Genomic DNA, 5,211 nt, shown 5'->3' with positions numbered 1-5,211 from the left:
GCAGCTCCAGCCAGCTTCATGTTCCCAGGATGTTTTTTCCATTAAATGCTACATTTCCAGGAACTTGTACACACATTTCCGTCTGCTGCTGTGTGAGTGACTTTTCCTCTCTGTATATCCCAGCCTGAGCAGTCTGACTCTGCCACAGCGGAGCAGCCTTCCTTCTCCAGGGCAGCTTTATGGGCCTGTGTGCACAATTAGGAAACAAAGAAAGGAAAAATAGAAGTCTGGTGCAAAGGGGAGCAGGTTGGAAGTCTGAAGGCTTTTATCTTTGCCTCAGTGCTATTCCAGAAACAGCGGACACCAGCCTTCCCAGTGCCTCCTGTTTATAGTTGATGAAAAAAAAAGAGTTTGTGGGAAGGTCTGTACATTTTAAACTTTGAAATTTCAGCTCTTCCCTCCCCTGGAAGACTCCACGGGTCAGTGCTGATTGGAGTGAAGCCATCTGTGTATTTATATTACTCAATATGTTGTCCGTTCCCTCCTTCTCAGTACTCCTCAGGCAAAGGGATGGCAAATTCAGAGATGTGGGAGAAAACGAGCAGCAAGCCCCAGTTTGTTCCATCCTGATGAGAGGAAAACTGGAAATCCTGGGGCACCTTGCTCTGTGAAAGACAGAAGTGGGAAACCCCTCAGGAAATGGCAGGAAGTGGAGCAGAGCAAATGAATGGGTTTATCCCTACTCAGAGGTGTATGGACACATCCTTGCCCATGGAAAGGGGTAAATAAATACTAAATGAAGAGGAACACTAAATAATAAAGGGGTCAATCAATACTAAATTGCTTAGGAAGCCTGCTGCTTGCACAGGCTCAGCTGTTCCATCTTTTCCTAGGTCTCCTAAATCTGAAGCCCCTCTTGCCCATTTCTAATGCCCATCCACAAGCAAAACCAAAGCTCCAGAGCATTTCTGCAGAGAAGCCTTGTGGGCAGAGGTCCTTGTGCAAACGATGAGCTGAAAGATTCCTGGGCCACAGAACCAAGGTGCAGTTGTGTTGGAAGCCATCCAAGCACTGAGGTCACCTGGTACTCATAAAGAAGAGAAGCTGCTTGAAGGGAAAAATGTTGGAAGACTGATTGGAAGAGGCAGAAGGACTTCATTCCTGTGTCTGTGTGAAGGGGCCAGCTCTCCTCTCCAGGGAATGCTGCACAGTCACTTAGAATCATAAAGAGGAGGTGGGAAAAGCCAGCCCCTATCGCAGCAGCATGTGTGAGCGAGTCTGGACATGGAGCAGTCATTCCCAAAGCCCTGTCTCCCATCTCCCAGCACCCACGTAAACATCCCTAGATCGTGTGTCTTCAATGGGGCCCTCATGTATCAAATTCCCATCAGTGCCATTAATTGTCAGCTATTTGCTTTTACAGATTTGTTTTACATCCAGAAATGAATCCCAGCTCTTCCGTGTCTCTTGGGACCCGGTCGTGGTAAGTGCTGATACAATCAGGCTGGGAGCACACGCAGTGAAGCATCCCAGTGTCTATCCAAGCAAAACTTTTCCATGTGAGTGCTGCGAGTTCACAGCTATTGCTAGCAGCTTGCCACGGACAGACTTTGTGTATCCTCTTGCAATATAATCTTCCCCAGAATGGTTTTGAAAGACTGTTAACTCGATCCTGCCAAAAATAGTCTGTGCAGCCAAACAAAATCAACACAAGATCTTCAGTGTTTGAGCTGGCCCGTGAGTTGCATTTTTCACCTTTTTCCAATGAGATGTTTCTTGACATCCATGAAACCTTCATTTGGCTTCTAATACCCCCAATTATCCTTGCAGCGTTCATTTTAATTACAACATCAGAGCCGGGCAAGCAATTGGCTTCATGGGCAAGAGGGGCCCAGCCAGGCTTGTAGCCCCGTGCACAGGCTGGCAGCTGCAGCTCAAGAATGTGTTTATTTGTGTTTGGTTTATGTGGTTTTGGTGACCTTTTGTTAAAATCAGCCAGCGGCTTCCAGGAGGCAAAGTTACATACTCACTGAAAAGAAATGCAGGGAAATAATCCTGCACAGGCCCTTCTGCTGAATGTCACATTTGTGCTGAATATCGTGTCCTTGTGCCCAAGGCAGGGGTGGCTGAGGTTAAGGTTAAAGGCATGTTATCCATGGTGGCTGCACGGATATTGTCCCTTTGATCCTTGTGAAGAAGTACAGCCCAGAAATAAGTTTGGGGAAAATGGGGCGCAGTGGAAAATGGATGTTTGGGTTCCTGTGGGTCCTGCCACCATTACACGGTGTTACAGCTGAGGAGTGTCCGTGTTTTTCTGTCTGTCCTTCCAACTCTTCGACAAACTCATGGATAAAAAGAGCTGTTTGTCTCCTGCCTGGTGCCTACTCCACGTTTTTGTCCCTGCTGGGCTTGTCCAGCCTCCAGAGAGCAGCAGCAATTTCTGCTGTTCCTTCACGCTCATTGTGAGTGAAGCAGGGATCTCTCCAAGTGATAAATCCATGCCAACACTTGCCTGGCTTTGGCAGTGTCTTCCCACATAAGCTGCCTGCTGATGTCACCAGAAAAGGGCATCAAAATTTTGCTTGGTCTCTGGCTGGTGAGCCTCAGTCTTGGTTCCGATCACACCAGATACCAGACGTTGTCTGTCTGTCCGCGAGTCCCTAAGTGAGGTGCATCAGAAACCACGCGGAGTCTGGGATTTAGGCTACGTCTGCAGGGCAAATAAACACAGATGCCCAGGCGCCGGCTTTCCAGGCTGAGGAAATGGCCTGTGGAAAAGCTGTGGTGTGGACGGCTCTCTCAGCAACCAGCACTGTGCAGCCTGGACCACATCCCCCAGCTACAGACCTGCATGTAATTTCCAGCTCCATTCCAGTTTGGTATTTTATTTTTTTTATGCCTCACACTGTTTAAGTAAGTGATGGTCATTGTGGGGAGGAGTGCGAGCAATTTCTCTTTCACCCCAGCAATTAGAAGAGCAGAACTTCCTACACACCTTCCACTCTTATGATTGTGAGCTGAAAGACTCACTGATTAAATCCCTCCATGGCCAGTTAGCCTGCAGTGTCCTCCTGTCATGGTGTCCCACGGGAAAAAATTCCTCCTGGCAGGTCAGGAGGGAGCGTAGAATCCAAAGCCATTAAGGGATTTAATGGTCATAAGTGAATATTGTGATGCTTTTGCTGAAAATCTCAACCAAGGAGGCAGCTCCCAGTGATGGATTTGCTAAGAGCGAAGCTGTCGCTGCTCTGGGGATTCCAGACGAGCTGGAGAGCAGCCAGGTGTGACAGCAGGTAGGAAGGTGACAATGCAGGTGCTCTCAATGCAGGAGTGAGGAAGGAGGTGTGTTTAGGTCAGCAGCCAGCTCAGAAAAACAAAACCCCCTTCCTAAGCCAATTGGAACAGAGGTTTTGTGTTTCAGGGGAAAGGTGGACACCTTGAAAAAGGGTTTTGCACCAAACTACCATAGAAATCCTTTTGAAATTTTGTACAGCAGATGATTTTGGGAAAAGGTCAGGAATGTTTGTATAGGAGATTCAAAGCCTCACAGTGGAATTTAATGTTGTTTGCATCGTTGGACTTGATTATTATTGCATTCTTTTAAAATATATCAGCTGTCAAGCAGCCCTGCTGCTGGCATTCCGTACTGTAGCAGAACAGGAGACGTGTTTACAGTTTGGATTTTACTTCAGGATTGTTACAGGCAGCAATGGCTTGGCTGGACTTGAAATTACCATCCTCTGTGGGCCAAAGGCCCTTTGTTACAGCTAAATGAAATGCTGCTGCTGCTTCTTAGCTCTGAAAGGACTGTAAGATAAAAAAGCAGATTAAAACATTAAATATAACATCAGTATGTTTTATATACTTATAAACAGTGTATTTAAAAAAACCCTTATTTTTTAGTTTTAAAAAAATGACCAAAAAAGGAAATTCTCTTAAACTAAAACACTGGTATTCCAGCAGCATTTCCAGTCGGGAAAGCTTCTGAGCAATGTGTTGGGGTTTGGGTAGTGGGGGAGCTATAGGAGTAGCTTCTTTGAGAAGCTGCCAGAAGCTTCCCCTGTGTCAGACAGAGCTGATGCTGGCTGGCTCCAAAACAGACTTCTCATTATTACAATCTGATTAGTAATAAATTCCATAAATCTCCCCAAATCAAGACTATTTTGCCCATGACAGAAATTGCTGAGTGGTCTCTCCCTGTCTTTATCTCAACTTAGGAGCATTGTATTTTCTCTCCCCTGTCCAGCTGAGCAGGGTAGTGATGGAGCAGCTCTGGTGGGCACCAGGCATCCCACAGTCTGTCACTCTGGGATTATCTTTTTTCCGGGATATTTTGGCAGAGCATTTCCAGTCGTGGCTGTGACCCCCTGGCCCATCCTGGATGGATGGCTGGGCCAGGCCGGGAGAGTTTTGGGATGGAGGCAATGACAGCTAAGGAGGAGCATGGGGATGTGCAGGGTCTCAGGGTGAGCATGACCTGGGTGACCTCCAGGATGGGGTCAGAGGCCATAAGGGACCTGGAAAAGGCTCTGGAGATGGTAGTCAACAGTGGCCGGACACAAGCCCAGGTGTGCCCCTGTGGGCAAGAGGCCAATGGGTCCAGCAGGACTAGGGCAGTGACTGGGCACTGTGAAGCCCCTCCAGTGCTGTGTCCAGTTCTGGGCCCCCACAACAAGAACCACATTGAGGGACTGGAGCACGTCCAGAGAAGGGAACAGAGCTGGGGAAGGGGCTGGAGCCCCAGGAGAGGCTGAGGGAGCTGGGAAAGGGGCTCAGGCTGGAGCAAAGGAGGCTCAGGGGGGACCTTGTGGCTCTGCACAAGTCCCTGACAGGAGGGGGCAGCCGGGGGGGGGTCGGGCTCTGCTCCCAGGGAACAGGGACAGGAGGAGAGGGAACGGCCTCAAATTGTGCCAGGGGAGGTTCATATTGGACATCATGGAAAGGGTGGCCAGGCATTGCAAGGGGCTGCCCAGAGAGGTTTGGAGTCTCCATCCCTGTAGGTGTCCAAGGAAGGCCTGGACGTGGCACTCAGTGCTCTGGGCTGGGTGACAAGGTGGGCATCGGTTACAGGTTGGACCTGATGGCCTTCGAGGTCTTCTCCGACCTCAGCAATTTTGTGATTCTGTGACCGGCACCACGCAGGGACCGGCGATGTTCTCCCTCCTCCTCTTCCTCCCGGCGCCGGGCGGGATGCGGGAAGAGGCGGGAAGAGCCGTGAGGGGGATCCCGCCCCCCCCCGTCCGCGCTGAGGGGGCGCCCGCGGCGGCGGGA

Source organism: Corvus brachyrhynchos, unplaced genomic scaffold (genome assembly GCF_000691975.1).
Source record: "Corvus brachyrhynchos isolate BGI_N302 unplaced genomic scaffold, ASM69197v1 scaffold63, whole genome shotgun sequence".
In the NCBI taxonomy this organism is placed as follows: domain Eukaryota; kingdom Metazoa; phylum Chordata; class Aves; order Passeriformes; family Corvidae; genus Corvus; species Corvus brachyrhynchos.
Note: the sequence above shows the minus strand (reverse complement) of the source record.